Here is a 19,173-nt window from a genome sequence, read left to right on the forward strand (position 1 = left end):
GGGTTGGGTTAGGGTTTTGGATTTAGATTAATTATTTTTTAATTTATATTTTAAATATGTTCTTATATAATTGTAAAAGAGATAATAATAAATTTGTTTAGGGTTTTTAGTTTATGGTATATGATTAATTTAAGATTTAAGACTGATTTAGGAGTTCATATTTTAAGGTTTAGGGAGTATGGATTTAGGGATTATGGATTAACAATTATGGTTTAAGGGTTGGGATTTAAGGTTTAGGGGTTAGGGGTTTAGGGGTTAGATGTTACGGTTAAGAGTTAGGGATTTAAGGTTTAGGGATTTAGGGGTCGGGTTAAGGTTTTGAGTCTAGATTAATTATTTTTTAATTTATATTTTAAATATGTTCTTATATAATTGTAAAAGAGATAATAATAAATCAAATATATTGAAATTATGAGTATATAGTTTAAATTATTTAAGAGATATATAATAGATAGACTTTATATGTATTGAATGGTTAATTTAGGGTTTAAGGTTAAGGTTTACTTGAGATTTGTTAAATGATAAAATTTTATACAATTAATTAATGCTTTTACATTTAAAAAAAATTAATCTAAACCATTTGATATATTTAAATATTAGTTTAAATAGAATTAATAAATAAGTTAAAAAAAAGTAATAGATTGATATGGATATTTATGTATAATTATTTATTTTGGAGAGGACCAAATTATAAGAAAAAAAATACAAAAATAAAAATGAAATAAAAATGATATGGATATATAGGTAATTATTTAATTTGGATAATTCTAACTTAATAATTAATTACAACCATTTTATCATTTGTTTTCTTATTAAAATATACAATATTTATTTTGAGAGTACTTGGTTTTTTTTATTTTTATAAAAAATTCATTTATAAAAAACAAAATAAAAAATTTTTAGCATAGCAAAACGGCGTCATTTGGTTCAAAATGAAATAATTTTTAGATAAGCAATAGTGTCGTTTTTTTTTATAAAAACGCCGCAAAAAATAAATCAATTTATAAAAAATAAAATAAAAAATTTTTAGCATAGCAAAACGGCGTCATTTTGTTCAAAATGAAATAATTTTTTACGGCGTTTTTATGAAAAACACCGTAAAAGATAAGCAATAGAAAAACACCGCAAAAACAAATCAATTTATAAAAAATAAAATAAAAAATTTTCAGCATAGTAAAACGGACATGAAATAATTTTTGCGGCGTTTATTATAAAATCGCCGCAAAAGGTAATCAATATCGGCGTTTTGACCAAAAACGCCGCAAATATGTGTTAAAAATTTTCAAAACGCTACCGTTTTATTACATGAATTTAATTTTTTGGTGGCATTTATGCTAAAAACGCCACAAAATCCATAATGAATTATACTGACTTGTTTGACCCTATATAACCTCAGCTTGATATTTCAACAAAAATAATTAATATTAAACCAACAAAAGAAATCCCTAGAAGCCTAAGGAAAAGATGAGGCCGTTGCCGATGGAATTCGTGACGGACCCAGACGACCAAGGTTCAGCCATGGAAGCCGACGACGTTGACACACCGGAGATCTTCGGCGAAGGCGTCGTCGCTTCCGACGATTTTGATGACTCCGATATCGACTAAAACAACAAACAAGAATCGTTTCAAGTACTCATCTATCCTTTTTTTTCCCTTCTTACTTTCACTTTTTAGGGTCTGAAATTTCTTAAAACTTTGTTCATTTTAGTTGAATCTGAACTGCGCTATGGATGCTTATCTGTATGCAAATCCTGTGAATCGTCACAGGTCCTCGGGTTCAACTACATAATACAAATTCGACCTCTGAACTTCATTTTTCCTTCAAAATAAAGCTTCGATTTGATCTCTTTTAGTGAGACAAATGGCTGAAAATCTTATGCATGCTTTACAATATAACAGCTATGGCGGAGGCACTGCTACTTTGAAGGTAAAAATCTACTGTTTTGCTTTTCTTTTTCTTTTTTTGTACTGTCTATCTTCATAATCTGCTGCTGAAAATCTTATGCATGATTTATTTTGCTTTTCTTTTTCTTTTTTTGTACTGTTTTTCTTCATATAATTTTGTATTGTTTTGCTGAGACGGAAAGGTTGATACTTTACAGTGAAGTGTTTAAATTTTTTATATGGACCTGCTTGACATAAACTTGAAAAAATAATGGGCAGGGACTTGATTTTATAACCCTGTGAATTTTTGTGCTTTTTACAGCATGTTGAAGTTCCGATCCCAACTCCAAATAAAGGTGAAATTTTGCTTAAACTGGATTGTAGATTGGTTTGTAGACCCTTTTATAATTTAACCAACAAAATAATAGACTGGTTTGTAGATCTCTTAATTCAAAATGGATAGCCTTTCAATTGCTTCTGTTTTGTTTCTACTTATTGTTTTAAACTGGAAAGGTTGGTTTTCTTTTTAAAGGAAATTTGATTCTCCCTTAATTCTTAGATTTCCAGAACTGTGCTGTGTTCTGTTTCTTTGTGTGTGTTTGGCTTAGTAACAAATCTGGTTTTTTTGGGTGTTCAATTTTACTGATGAAAAATAAAGATTCCCCAAAATATTGCTTGTCATTTTCTTTTCTTTTCTTTTCTTTTCATACTGGGTATTCAACTTTAATAATAAAAGAATGGAATTTAAGGGTACTCAAGAGAAGATTTTAAGTTTCTTTCTTGGGAATTTTGACTCTTTTATTTTTTTCATTTGTCCTTTTGTTTTCTCATGTCTTCTCTGAAAATTTGAATTTCTGTCTGAATTATAGTTGAAACCGTTTACTTCTGCATTTAAAATGGTTTCTACTTTAATAATACTGAAAAATTAATAATTTTATTAGACGATTTAAAATATGTAGTGTCGGGTTTTCTAGATTATTGATTAAGTTGTATGTTTGTCGGCAGACTGGTCAAGCTATGGCAAGTGCTCTCAATGTTGTACAAACATCTCATTCGTTTGGGGATTTAATGCTTCTAATGAAAGCTGCTGAACTGCAACAAGTGTGTGCTTCTCTTGGTGGTTTTTTTACTACATTTTTAAGTGATAAAACTTATGTTAACTTTGTGAGGAATCGGGTCTCGTAACACGTGATGCATCTGAATATCTATTTGTTTTATTATTAATAATTCTTTTAACATTTTAACTTATCATAGATGCTATGTTTTGATTTAGCATTCTTGTTTATCATGTAAAGAAATTGTCTGGAATTTTAATAGCAAAAATTGGAATTTTTTTTATTGTTGTCTATGTTTTATTTGTGAATTGTGATTGCAATGGTTTACCTTCCTTTGGTGTAAAATCTACTTGGCCAATTGGAATGTTCAATGATTTATTTAGCCCTTGTACTCAGCAATATTACTTCTAATTGTACTGCAACACATCTATATGCCCATTTCTTACCTGTAATCATGTTGCATATGCTTTGGCTTTTTAAATCGTGAATCATGATTAATGAAAATGAGATGGATAGCTGATGCCTTTCCTGATTTTCAGGTTTGACAAGGAACTGAACAAGTAAGTTGCTATTAAAGTTATTGATTTAGAAGAATTGGATACCTTTGTTATATTTTCCTTGATTTATTCCTCATTAAAGTGTCTTGTAGCAGGTGCTTCTATGAGCAGCAAAGTATGAATGAATGTGATTATCAACTTTACAAATATACATAGTAAAGTTTAAAGTATGAATCGAATTGCTATGAGCAACAAATTTAGGGATAAAACAACGTAACACCAAATTGCTATGAGCAGCAAAGAAAAATTTTTTAATTGCAGAAAACCAACTTCCCCTTTCCCATACTGCCAAAAAATTTAGGGACTGCACGACTTGTGGTTGATTTCGATAGGTGGTGGACTGGTGAGGAATCTGTGAATGTTCTCTTAGAAGCCGCAGGCCAAGGTAAAGTCTTCCCTTTCCAGATTCAGAACTTAATTTATTTATTTTTATTATTTTAGAATTTTTATATTTATAATTTTTTTTCCTTATCCTAAATTTTTTTTCTTGAAAATCACAAATTAATTTTATTAATTTAAGACAATCTAATAAGTTTATATTTGAATTTTTTAGACAATCATATTTTCTTTTTCTATTTCCCACACTTGGGTATGATAATGGTAGCAGTGAAGTAGAGGTTCTCACACCGAAAAAGGTGAATAAAATCACAAGTTTCCCTCTCATTATCATTTCCCTAAAATGAAATCATTTTGACTTCTTTTTATGCAAGACTTTCGTGATACAATCCCATTTATCATTCATACATACCTACGTGTATATATATATATTAGATTATATACATGCACGACATGAATGAAATTGATATAATAATTAAATATGGTAATACTTGAGTTATTAAAAACTATAATATTTTGAGTTTGAGTCCTATAAATATATTTTGAGAAATTATTTAGTCAATTGCTGGTGGAGTTTTTACAGCGTTGAAATGCTATCATGTGTCCTAAAAAAATTAAAAATAAATTAAAACAAGCATGTGCCATGAACTAAATCTTTGTTTTGAGCAGTTAAGTCCATGGAACAATTTTTTATCCTTGTAGTTCATGTTTTATTTTGATTCTTCTGTGATTAAACTCTAGTACTCAGGGCAGTAGTTGTTGGGATGTAAAATCTGTTGTCTATCTGCCTCAATATATGACAAAAGGCAAAAGTACATATTGGAAATACTCTCACATGCACATTCATTCGTTGAAACACGATATCTAGTTATTTGTCTTTGAATTGAGTTGGATTTTTCCATGCTTATGTAGGAACACATGTCCTATGCCCTATTTTCGTTTAAGGACCACCAAGGAAATTCTAAAACTGAAAGCTGATTGATCGGATGTGTATGCCGGCTTTCATCAACTACTTTCGAAGGCCTTACTAGGAATTGAAATGGTGTGCAAAGAGATTGCTTCTTCTGATCTGATTTTTCGATATAAATACTGGACAAAGTATGGATATTTTACTGCTGTTAGTAAAATAGGATTCTCTTCTTAGGATCTTAGTTTCTTCACTTGTATTAGACTCAACAATGGCTTGCATTGCATTGGTGTTGATTTTACCAAAATTTCGAGGTTTACAATTTTTAATTTTTATTAATTATTTACGTTTTCTCACTTTTATTAATTTTTATTATTATTTAAACTTCCTTTATTTGCCTTCTTTTATCATTTTCATAGAAAATTTAATTTAAATAATATTTTTTATTTATCCTTAAAAGTATATTTAAAGTTCAAATTTAAAAAATAAAACATAATATAATATTTATCATAAAAATAAATATTATTTGATTAAAATAATTTTTTTGCATGATATGTTTTTAGCGGTGTTTTTGCGAGAAGCGTCGCTAAAGGTTTGTTCTATAGCGGCGTTTATGATAAAAAGCACCTCTAAAGGTCATGGTCTTTAGCGGCGTTTGTGGGAAAAGCGCCGCAAATGTCATGGTCTTTAGCAGCGTTTGTGGGAAAAGCACCGCTAAAAGTCATGACTTTTAGCGGCGTTTATTTTCAAAAACGCCGCAAAAGTTAGCGACGCATTCAATAGCGGCATTTTTTAAAAAATATTCAACAATAAAATTACTAATAAAATTAACAAGAAAAATAAACATCCTAAGCAAATTTATCTAATTAAAATAGGATTTCATATTTGTTGAGTTATTCTCTCTTTAAAATTAAACATGTACTATTTAATTTCATTTAGTATAAATAATTTATAATAAATATTATGTAATTTAGTTAATTATTTAGTAGATAAAAAAATAAAAATTATCTCTCATCAATAAAATTTTCAAATTATTTAAACAAAATTAGTAAAATAACATATAATTATATTTTCAAAATAATATATATTAAAATTGAAATACAATTATTATTGTAAAAAAAAAATTTCTTAAACTTAAATCATGCATGAACATGCTCGGAAAGTCATAGGGTAATTAGATATAAGTGTCATTGTTTGTAAGTACTTGTGTAATTACTCTAACTTTCACCTTTTCCCTAAAAATTGTAAAGTGTAATTGGGTGCTTCAATTACATCTAATTCAATGGACCCACTAATTATAGTAGTTACTCAAATATGCCACAAGTGTGTAATTACAAGCAATTATACTCTAATTCAATTACAATGTGCCTTTTCAAATGTGTGCTAAAATCTAATTACCTATGATTTACCAAACATGCTTGTATATGATTTAGGTTTTAAATTTTATTTTTATACAACAATAATATTTTAATTTTAAGATATATATATTATCATTTAAAATATAGGTCTGACACAAATGACTCTTGAGTAGAAGGCATTCATCTGACAGTGGTTGGTTTCCTCTTGAACAAAAGCCTTTCTCTTGGGGCGCCAACTTGTTGATGAGTTGGGGCAGCTTCTTATTGAGTTGGAGTAGCTTTTTGCCGAGTTGAGGCAACCATTTCATTATGAACACCAACTTTGTGTCTTTTGGCCTACACGAACAAGTGAAACCCATCAAACACATTACATATGTAAGTAATCTAATGAAACCAACTCAGATGGCTTATTGGAATGTTTTGGCCGACTTCCCCTCTATAACTCCTCTTATTATGGCCTAATTTCTTGCATTTATTGCACCTCATTCCCACCACTCTCTTGGTTAGCCTTTCTGTTGTTTGTGGTTCATCAGATTCTTTCCTTCTCACCTTAGTAGATTTACCAAGTGGCCTTCTTAGTGTAGAAGGCTGTATTGACAGCATGTCTAACACAGACTCCATTGCTTAGGACCCCTTACTGGCCTTATGAAGTTGGAGTAAATGGAAAGTTGGGTTTGCTTGGTGTACCAGATTTTTACGTAAGTTTTAGGGTATTCATCTTTTAGATGAATGGTAGCCACTGCATACATGCAAGGGATGCTAGTGAGATCCCAATTCCTGCAGGAGCAGGAATTCTCAACTAGGTCCATCACATGCTGACTACCTAGACCATATTCAACCTAATATCTATCCTTACCATTGAACACACCTAAAAAATAGTCACTAAAACATATCATACTAAAATGAATTCATGACAGAATAAATGCATACATATATTAAAAACAACATGTGATTAGCCCCACCAGCATGTGATGCCAGAATAAAGGCATAAATATATTAAAAAAATGATCTATTTACCTCAGCGAATCTTTCATATTAACATCCAATTTTTTCTTGATCTTTAGACACATGATTCCTTTTTTTTTTTCAGCTTCTTTCTTATTGATAATCAACAACATAATCTTGGTCCTAATTGTTTCCATCATGGTTAGAATGAGCTTCCCTCTAACTTCCAATATCACCTACCAGTAAGTAACATAAATTATTAGTGAGGTAAGGTCATTAATAAACTGTATGTAGAAAATTAATAGAGGTTTACCTTGTTAAAGTATTCAGAAAGATTATTCACCAACATGTTAGATTAGCTCCTAATTGAGAAATGGGACCTTGACCAGTGAGTAGGGGGTTTTTTCCCTTCAGCCAATCATAAGCATGTTGATTCGTATTCAACCATGACATCCTCAAAATCCCTTGGAGTGCTCGTTCTAGCAGCTTTCCAAAGAAAATCTTTCAATTCCTTTGTCTGGAAACCAACTTTCTTGAAATTGGCATGTAGGTGTCTAACACAATGCATTGTTTTTTGCATTAGGAAACAACATGGATATTGCTTTTACAAGTCCCTGGAAACAAAACAAAAATAATTTAATTCTTTGGCATACCATCCTAAATAGAAACAACATAAAAGTAAGCAGGCAAATAGAGTTTTACTTTCTGTTTGTCAGACATGAAAGATATCTGATATTAGCTCACAATTTCCAAGTCCAATGTGAATTACTCCAAGAACCAGAGCCATGATGCTTGGTTTTCACTTTCAACAACAGCATATGCAATAGGCTAGATGCTATTATTTGCATCTATCACAACTCCTGCTAATAGGTAGTCACTAAAGTAGCCATTCAAGAAACATCCATCTAAACCTATTATCCTCCTACAACCAACCCTATATCCATCTTTGCATGCATGCAGACAAACATACATCCTTTGAAACAACTTGTTATTTGTTATCTAGATAACATATTGTTGTTGTTCCACCATTTTGGGTCCTAACCTCCAACAAATACTCATAAATCTTCTCATATTGAGCCTTATGAGCTCCTTCAAGTAATTCCAATGCCCTAAGTTTAGCCCTCTTACATTTGGTTAGTGAGACAAGGAAAATGACATCTCTTTTGACATCTTGTTACAATGATGTCAAAGATAATCAAGATAAATTGTAATGCCCTCAACCTGACCCGAATCACCATGTCCAAATCTCTGGTATTACCAACAAATACACCTAGACAAAAATTTTAGATAGTTGAATAACCTCTTAATAAAAGCATATTTCGTATTAGTTTATCTAAGGTCTCATTATTTAAGAATTAAATAAAATTATTTACAAATAAAATAATACATTAGACTTGTCACAACTTATTACAACACACAAGTTTGCTAAAGACAAACTCTTTAAAGCGTAATCCTACTATACACCTTTTATCCAAATACTCCACTGTATGCATAATAACTCGATTCATTGATTCCTTGGTGCAATCTTGGCGTCGTCCCTCTTAACATGTTCACTCTTACAGTAACACCTAAAACATAAACATGACACTTGTAAGTTACACGAACTTAGTGAGCATTAATACATAATACCTTGGCGGATACTGTTATAATATCATATGCGTGCTTGTATGCCAATTTCCATACTTAACCTATCATTCATGTTTTGTGCAGATGCTTTCAAAATATTTGGACATGCGCATATACACCAACAATCATACTAATATATCAGCTTCCACTTCACTACTTGGCTGATTTCAAATCTTACAAGATAATATATTGTTATCTTCTTTCTCATAGAACAAAAAAGACACTTCTCAAAGGAATATTTATATCGAGCCCTCTTCATATAGATTTATTCTTCATACAAACATTTTCCAGAATGGACGTTCACAGATACTACTCATTAGCGGATACTTACTATCTGAATTCACATTTTGGCGGATTCAATGCTCAAACTATCTAAAACTGATTTTGAACTATCCGAATTCATATAAAGGATTCCAAACACCTTTGTTACAAAACATAAGAAAACCCAAGATGACAACACTCAGATTCTATAAGATTCCAGAATGAGACATGATGCATTCGTGTATGGCGAATACCAGATGAAATAGATCTCATATTTATTTAACACAGGCAAACTCAAATCAACGAATACTTATATCTTCCATGTCTACGAATACACCTATATTTTAAACTGGTAGGTTACTATGGCGGATACCCCCCATTAACAATATAGATGTGTTTTTTTCCAGGAAATTTCTTTAAAATGCATTCGACTACATCACAGAACTAATCAAATCAAATTAACTTTAGACGTATCATATCTTTATCATAGACCTATCTATCAGATAACTCTTAGAACTTATCTAAAACTTACCACTAGGGAAGATAACCATATTATACCACATGGACATCAACGAATATGCCAATGATAGAATACAAAATTTTCCATAAAGGCTATCCAGAATATGTCACATAGGCTATACAAAATATGCCACAAAGGATTAGTAGATCATGCCACACAGGCAACATACAGATTCACGTGTTTACTGTCTCGGTGGACTTTCACAAAAGGTGCCATGGATTTCTGCCACATAGACTTATACATATTTTCATGTGGTGATCTATTAGTCTAGTTTACATATTACCAAAAGCATCACTATGAATATTTATACTATCGTATCATGCCATGGGTCTTAGCCACATAAACCTACACATTCTCATGTCGTGATATGCTAGTCTAGCCTTCATCTTACTAGAGGCATCACCATGAGTGTCTTCATATCATACAATGTCATGGGTCTCAGCCACATGGTCATGCGCTTATTTTATATCGTGATCTTCCAATCTAGTTATCAATATAATTGCCCTACCAGAGGCATCACAAAGGAAAATTTTACTTGGAATTCACTTACCTAGATTTGTTCATACGCCTGAATGATTCATACTCTTCCTATATCGAACTTTGCCTGCATACTTACCACTCAACTTCATATTCAGACAGTACTTCCAACATATCATCATTACACATGTTGCAACTACTAACTTTCACATGTTTACTAAATATTTGAGGTGTTAACATTATGTATACATCTTTACCAGAATAATTCACATGAAGGAGTCAGAATAAAGACTCACTTGATACTCATTTAAACTGTAGCTCGAAGTTCTAGATTCTAACATCCATATCGAACTAACAACTTCTTGAAAAGCATAGATTCACCATGAAAATCCATTTACATACAAACTACTAACATCTCAATCATATATAACCCCAATGCAAGGCATTATTCTCATAACTTATTGTTCATATAACTCTTAACAACCTTACACTTTCAAAAACTTAACATGCAGAGGTATAATACTTACCAAGAGCTGGAACAACCACTGATTAAACTAATGACCTTAGTTTCCATCTTAATGAGGAAGAGATACAATTAGATTTAAGAAAAATAATTAGAGGGTAATATTGAAGGAAAAATAAATATCCCCTCGAACCATTTTCTTACATATATATAACCTCAATTCCCTTTAATGGAACTTGATAAGTGTCAACCCTAATCAGTAGTTGTCCTTTATTTGGCCTACAATAACTGAAATAATTATAAATGAGAGTTTTAATCGTAAGCCTTTTGACTAGTCAATTCAATTGATTCCCAACCAGTTCACATTACAAAACCCATTTGGCACAAAACTCAGACAAACTAGGTGTACTATACAGTTGGTGGTAACTCTCACCATGTTTACTATTCACTTGGCACATTCTTTTCTCAAATAAAAGAATAACCTAAAACCTTTATTCACCTCTTTGGTGGGTACTGTACGCCACATTCCAATTCGCCAAGAGACAGTAACATAGGTGGATTACACTATGCCAAATAGATAATTTTGTAACTCTACACCATATTTTCAGATTCGTCAAACTCGGAATATGACAACAGCAATGAACTTGTCTTTATAATGTTGTCCTAGCCAAGTGGAGGTTATATTCTTATTTTTATATACCTTAGAGCAAGTATACTTAGGGTTTGAACTCCTAATTTGCCAAGTTTGGCCAGTAGGGTTATTATGGTGTAGTCTAGAGGCCCATATGTACCAAGAATAGTTTGAATTGCAAACTACCTTTAACCTCTTTAGATCATTTTTTAAGAACTTAATAAAATAACTATTTAGCTTACCATAATGCCTGGTAGCTTCTTTTAAATTGTCTTTGGTCAAAAATAACATTCCAACCTGAAGTTTTGGATTACTCATGTCACTATTTGGGTTGAACTCAGGCCAATATTGGCCATCTGAGTCAAATTCGTGTGCACTATTTAACTTCTCAAAATCATGACTATTAGATAGTTCCCTACTTCTATATTATCCATGTTTAAGCCATCTAGATTAACCTTAATCCTATTGGACACACCACTATCAGACACATCAAAATCAAACATTTCTTCTTCACTCTCATTAAATTCATCATCAATTAAACCTGCCAAACAAATTTAACATAGATAAAAGCATTGGCAGACAATAACCAAACACTTTAGTAAAACCTAGGCAATGACAGAAAATAACCAATACAAAAACAATTTAATATAAACAAATCCAATTTTTTCATGTACAATAACCAAATAATTTAATACAAACAAATCCATTTTTGTTATACACATGGCAGACAATAACCGAACACTTTAATACAACCTAGGAAATGGCAGACAATAACCAATACAAAAATAATTTAATAGATTGAAATACATTTTTTCATGTACAATAACCAAACAATTTAATACAAACAAATCTAAAACAATGTCATGCACATGGCATACAATAACCAAAGAAGTCTAAATTTGTCATACTCTTTGATACAAATAATAATCATATTTGAATCAACATTTAAAAAATGTTATTGACAACTAGGAACCGATTTAATACAATTTTATTCATATTTAAATCATATTTGAATCCAAAGAAGCTTGATACTGTTAGTCATAAAAATAGGAATTGATTTGTCTCTTTCCTAAGGTAATTAGTATGCATCTGGCAGACAATAAGTTTATAAAAATGCAAACCTGCAATTTAGTTTGTTACAAATAATAATCATATTTCAATCAACATTTAAAAAATATTTTGAATCATATTTGAACAATTCAATGACATACACAGTTTCAAATAATTCAATAAAAACTGATTGTCAAATAGGAATTGATTTGTCTCTTTCCTAAGGTAATTAGTATGCACATAATAGACAATAAGTATACAAAAGTCCAAACCTGCAATTCAATTTGATACAAATAATAATCATATTTGAATCAACATTTGAAAAAATGATTTGAATCATATTTGAATAATTCAATGACATACATAGTTTCAATTAATTTAATAAAAACTGATATGTCCAATAGGAACTGATTTTTTACTAAACCCTAAGGCTATCTATATGCACATGAAAGACCATAAATTTAGAAAAATCCAAACCTGCCATGCACTTTAATAACCAACGAAATCAAAATCTGTCATACATTTTAATACAAGCAATAAACATACACAGTTTATAAACCCCATGCCAATGCAATAGTTTTCAAATTTGAAATCCAGAAAACCCTAAACCCAAATCCTCCTAAATCCAAAAAATCATAAACCAAATACAAAAATTTACCTGTTATAGTGGATAAAACAACATCAACTGCTTCTCTTCTATTAACCATTGTTGGCCTTAACCCTAACCACTGTTATCTTTTACTGTCTTATTTTCCCTCGAAACCCAAAAAATCAATCCTTAAACCTTCAATCGTTCACTCTAACCTTAACCTGGAAGTTCCAATCCTTCAATCCTCCAACCCTAAACCTTGTTAATCCCAATCAATTTTTTTATTCTCCTTAATCCCAATTGATTTGTCTTTTTTTTTACCCTAAACAAATCCATCTTTTCTTTTTCCCTAAACTCGTCTAAACATTTGATCCTTTGACTCCTCGTCTAACATGGTAAGTTAATTGGCCACGTCAATTGTCCCGTTAAGCTTGTAATGAAAAATGTTAATGGGTGACTGATTTATCACATTTTGATAACGTTAGTGACTGATTTGTTATTTTTTGAAACTTGAGTGGCTGAATTGAAAGCAGAGTGATTGTTTTGTCAGTGACATCAAAGTTGAGTGATTGTAGGTGTAATTTACATTTTTTTTACAAATTATGCAGATGAACTGATGATTAAAGTAGTGAAACGAAAGCATGAATTTAAGATTTTGCATATTTAAATGAATAACTGTGTGAGGTGTGATTGGTTGAATGGTGTGTTTTGTGGTATTTTGATTGAGAGTGACTTCAGTGGCTAAAATATGCAAAATTATTTAAATATGCAAAATCCTAAATTCATGTTTTCGTTGTGCTACTCTGATCATCAGGTTATTAGCATAATTCGTAAAAAGGGTAAATTACACCAATAGTTACTCAATTTTGATGTCACTAACGATATAAAAAGGGTGTTTTGTGGTGTTTGTATTTCATAAAAACTTGGTGGAGCCACGAGTTTCGTAAAAATGTTGTTTTTGAAAATATAAATAATTTTGTTTTAATATTAAATATTAAATATTTAAATTTTGGAAGAAAATACCCTTGCATAAAATTAATTGTTTGAGTTAGGGTAGGAACGAGAACATATTACCTTCCTTAAAAAAGTTTCTTTGTAGGTTATGCCTTGGATCACTTGTTACTTCCCACTCCTGTAACTCCCCTAACCCGTATCCGTCACCATAATAGGGTTACGGAGCATTACCAAAAAATCGCAACTAATCATTTCCAAACATTTCATAATCATAGCAAAATCCATTCAAATATATGCATATTGTCCCTTATTTAAGCCCTCGAGGCCTTAGAAACACTTTAGAATTGATTCGGGACTAAATCGGAAAGATTTAGAATTTTATAGAAAAAGAAATAAAATTTCATACTGCAGAGGTCACAAAGCCGTGTTGCCAGGCCGTGTGACTCACACGACTGAGACACACGCCCGTGTCTCAGGCCGTGTGCGCATTTGAAGCAGGGACACACGGCTGTGTCCCAGCCCGTGTCGTTGCCTGTGTAACTCTCTAACTTGGGTCACACGGCTAAGCCACACGCCCGTGTGCCAAGTCGTGTAACTCTTGAAATGGCCTCACATTCCCGTGTGCCAAGCCATGTAACTTTTGAATAACCACCTTTAAAACCTACAGGGGACACACGGCCGTGTCGCATGGCCATGTGGACAAGAAAAAGGCCATTTTCAAGCCATTTCTTTCTCCCAAATCAAGCTCACACCTACAAGCCATTTGCACATATAATCAAACTTCAAAACATACCTAAAACATGCATAATAGGACTAATTCAATATGACATCTATCCATACAACCAATATGCCAAAAGGCACCTCAAACACAACAATCAAATATACTTAAACATATGCATAATTTAGCCATTCATCAACCATACATTTATAACCTAATTCCATACCAAACTTACCACAATGACCACATGCCAAAATTACCTTCAAACATACCAAATTGGTCATTCAAAACATAACTTCTCTTGACCATTTCAACACCAACCTTCAAAGAATTAAAATGCTAAAAGTTCAGAAACCATAATACCACATTTATAAGCAAAACATAATGACAACCTCATCAAGCACATTTCACCTATACATGCCATTATAACCATGACTCAAAATATCAAAATCTATCGAAATAGTCGTTGGATAGTGTGATAGGTATCTGATGATCTTTCAAACCAATCGAGCTTCCAATAATTTATAAAACATAGAAAAGAAAAATGACGTAAGCATATAATGCTTAGTAAGTTCGTAATTCATGAACAAAGCATACCATTTCAAGGCTTAAACGTAAAATAGACATGATAAATCCAACACAAGCTTGGCACAAGCCTAAGCATCACCAACAACACAAGTTAGTGCTTAATCACATAACTTAGCAAAATTCATCACATGGTAAGGTAAATTTCGTAATCATCATACATATGAAATCATACTTTCATAACATGACTTTCCATAATTTCATAGTGTAATCAATCGGAACCCTTACTGGTTCATCTCTTTTCATGCCCGTGGAACCACTTAGAATAATATCGGATACACGGGAAGCTCACACAAAGTGTGCTAACACATGGTCGAAACCATTCATTTTCTTTTCCTTTATGTAAATGCTCATATGAGTCATAAATGGGCTTGCTTCCACAAGTTGACGGTCAAAACGTAGCTACATGATGTCGCTTACACAAGTTGACGAGTATCAGCAACAAATTCCAGAACTCAGCCATCGGTAGGACATTCAGGACCAGCACTCGAAACATGGTAACCCTAATGACATGTCATTTGTATCCTATATATTCTTAAGGTTCAAACGGGGCTTAATAGTCGTCGTAACATTGTTGGACTTTTTGTCAAAGCATGATATGATAATTAGCATAATAGCATTTAAATCAAATACAACATAATAGCATTTAAATCAAATACATTAAAATGCTATTTAAACATATAAACTTACCTCGATCACAAAAACGATGAAATAGGATCGACTAGTCCGATACTTTATCTTTCCCTCGATCTAGATCCGTAAGAGGCTTAAATTAACCTAAATAATCAAATTCAATCCATTCAATATTAATTCTATTTAATTTAGTCCAAAATACAAACTTTTGTAAATTTACACTTTTACCCCTAATATTTTAATTTCTTTACAATTTAGTCCTTAAGCCCGTAAATTGAAATTTATGCAATTTAATCCACCTAAAAAGCTAGCCAAATTCAATATACACCCATAGAAACTCATACAATTCATTATTTCACAATTTCACATTATAGTTTACACATTTTACAAATAAATCTCTAATTGACATTTTCAACAAAACATCACTTTACAAAAGTTGTTTATATATCAACAAGGATTCATTTTATTCCATCTAACATAAAAAACCACATGAATAAATTCATGGAAAAGCCCTAACCTTTTAATGGTTTTGCAAATTAGTCCTTAGGCTAGCTAGATTAAGCTACAACGACTTCAAAAACATAGAAATCATTAAAAACGGGATGAAAATTCGCTCACATGCACAAGGTAGTCTTGGCCGTACCTTCAAAGTTCTTTAATGGAGCTTCCTTAGTCTAATTTCGGTGGAGAATGGACAAAATAAAGATGATAATTTCGGTGGAGAATGGACAAAATAAAGATGATAGCTTTGTTTCTTTAATTTAATTAAACTCATTTACTTAATTAACTTTTAACCTTTGTTTTTAACTTAAAATTAAAATATTTAATGTCCATCTTTGTCCAGTAAATATAAAAATGGTCTAATTACCATATAAATCCCTTAACCAATTAATATTATAGCCATTTGGTACCTTTAACTTATAGAACTCTAATTTTTCACCTTTTGCGATTTAGTCATTTTTACCAAATTAAGCATGCAAACGATAAAATTTCTTAACAAAATTCTTATACAACCTTGCCAACATGTCATAGAAACTAAAATAATAATATAGTAAATATTTTCACATTAGATTTGTGGTCCAGAAACCACTATTTCAACTTCACTAAAAATGGGCTGTTACAACTCCTCAGTAATGTTTATTTATTATTTATAGTATGTCTAAAATTCCTTATAGTCAAGGTAGTGAGAGTGCACCCGAGCGAGGTATGTCGTCAGTGCCACTTGTGCTTCCTACGGAGCATGTTCTTTTAGAAGTTGGCTTTGAACACAAAAAAGGATTTTTGATCAGTTTGGCGTTCCATAGCGGTTAGATAAAAGGCGTCGGGAGTTTTAGATGTTTGATAGGAATGTGCGGTGTGAGTTTTGATGAGTTAGTCTCATCCAAAGAATGCGACAGTGATTGTTACTAAAGGATCATCGAGAAGTTTAAAGTGGCCATTATGTGAGTACTGTAATTGTAGACACCCCGGTGAGTGTTGGAGGCAGACAGGAGCATGCTTGAGTTATGGATCGAAAGGGCATCAATTGAGGTACTGCTCGAAGAGAGTTATGGTTCCTCTGATTCAAAGAACTGCATTTGCGAGAGAAAGAGGTCGAATACAAGGTGGTAATGGGTGGTCACTTTATGAGCATTGTGGTCGTAAGCATTTGGGTAAGTGTTGGAGGTTGACTGGGGCATGTTTCCAACATGGTTTAAAGGAGAACCGATTGAATGACTGTCTGAAGAAGGTTGAGGTTGCTCAGACTCAGGATTCTACGCCTAGTAGAGACCAAGACTCGACTAATGAGGTAGTAGGTATTTTTACTTGTCTTCAGTCCCTTCATTTTCGCTAGTTGATCTAGGTGTTGTGTAATTGAATGTTTAGGGTGATCCTAGTCACGAATTTTGATAAAGATTATTAAATTAGGAATAAAGATTGCGAGTTCATTAGATGAGAGAGTCGTAGTGAATAGAGGGTATTGATCGAGATTTTGGCATGAGGAAGTAAGGTACTGTGTAACGAGAGGATTTTTTTGGTTAAGGATTTTGTGGCGTAACCACAAAACTATAGATGCTACTTGGGAAGTAGGGTATGCGAAGAGATGTCAATAACTTTATTGATTTAGTTTAGGTAATTTCGAGGATGAAATTCTTTAGATGTAGAGAGTTGTCACATCCCGAAAATTAGGTTAGTAGAATTGGGTATTAGGTTGTGGGCTCGAGAGAAAAATTGGGTTTAATATCATAGAAATTAAAATAGGATAAAGTAATTAAATAAATAATAATGGTAATAATAAAATATTGAAATGATTATTGGGTCTAAAATTAGGTGGTGAAAATTAGGATTAGGTGATCGGTTACTAAATAGTTTAAAGAGGATTTTAAAAATAAAATCGAGTTTGAAAATAATTGAGAAAAAAGTGTGTCTTAATTAAACTAAGGACTGATTTGAAAAATAAGGGAAAACATGCAGTCTTTAAAAGGCAATTTCCCCTTAATTTAAAAAAAACTGTTCATCTTTTTAGCTTCTTTAAACAATCCATCACTTTTCCTCCCATTCAGTTTCACATTACAAATTTTCTCCAAGTTCAATTTTGATATTCTCTCTCAAAATTAACTCATCCTTTGTGATTTTTTAGCTATCCAAACACCTCAACACCTTCCAATTTTAAAGAAAAATCATTAAATCTTCATCAATTTTGTCATTATTCTTCGTACGTTCAACTTTGAATTAGCTTCACAACTTGTTTTCTTTAAATTGAGGTAATTTTTTTGACTTATTATGATTAGCTTAAGGTTGTTGTTTTTCTAATTTGAAATTTAATCGAGTGCGTTGAGAGTTTGTAAGATTTAAGGCTTTTTAATTAAATTTTGGTTCAACAATGGTAAAACCCAAAATAATGAGTAAACTGACAATTTTTGATTGATTTCTAGTTTATTTTTAACTAAACAGAAGGTATTTGAACTCAATTTGATAGATCAGTATCCAATTTTAATGAATTTTGAGTTTCCCCCTTTTCGTGTGTTCATACAAGCTTAATTTTCCAAAAATTTTAGATTTGTGAAATTAGATAAAATTAAAGGTTTATATTTGTAATAATAGGTTAAATAGGATGTTTAGAAACTTAATTAAGGTTTAAGAACAATAATCGAGTGAGGAAACCTTCTATTTTGGCAAAATGAGTTGATTTTTGGCTTGAAAATGGTGGATATCATATTTCTTTGCTAAGCTTTGGTTTTAAAGTCGTTTCTAACTCATTTTGATCTAATTAAAATTTATTTGATATTAATTTATCAAATCCTTAATGAATTTAATCAAATTGAATGTTTTCCCTTTTTAAAAGATCAGATGAGCTTGATTTTTTTGAAAAAATTTAGATCGGTGAAATTGAATGAAATTGATGGTTTGGATATGTAATTAGATAATATTTAGGATGTATGAAGTTGAAATCTAAGCTTAGAATGAGATTTGAGTGGGTAAACACCTATTTCGACAAAACTAGTTAAATTTTTGGTATAGAGGTTAAAAGGCTTTGATCTATGATTTTGGAATGATTTAATGATGTTTGTTACTATTAGTAATGCCTTTGTAATGTGTTTTATGTGTATGAAAAGTGCCATTTCATTTGGGAGACTCCACAAG

The 19,173-nt window shown here is 31.5% G+C and overlaps 1 long non-coding RNA gene across 8 annotated transcripts; it reads left to right on the forward strand.

Moving 5' to 3' along the window:
* The first annotated feature begins 1,411 nt into the window (after nucleotides 1-1,411).
* Nucleotides 1,412-5,095, forward strand: LOC107903700 (uncharacterized). Of its 8 annotated transcripts, none has more exons than XR_001685908.2 (6): nucleotides 1,412-1,629; nucleotides 1,768-1,927; nucleotides 2,207-2,240; nucleotides 2,890-2,985; nucleotides 3,479-3,881; nucleotides 4,745-5,095. It is a non-coding gene; the product is annotated as an uncharacterized lncRNA (long non-coding RNA). The 8 variants fall into 8 exon arrangements; XR_005913435.1 differs by having other exon boundaries at nucleotides 1,417-1,629; nucleotides 1,709-1,927; XR_001685905.2 differs by having other exon boundaries at nucleotides 1,415-1,629; nucleotides 2,164-2,240; nucleotides 2,890-3,881.
* The last annotated feature ends 14,078 nt before the right edge of the window (nucleotides 5,096-19,173 follow it).

Source organism: Gossypium hirsutum, chromosome D05 (genome assembly GCF_007990345.1).
Source record: "Gossypium hirsutum isolate 1008001.06 chromosome D05, Gossypium_hirsutum_v2.1, whole genome shotgun sequence".
NCBI lineage: Eukaryota > Viridiplantae > Streptophyta > Magnoliopsida > Malvales > Malvaceae > Gossypium > Gossypium hirsutum.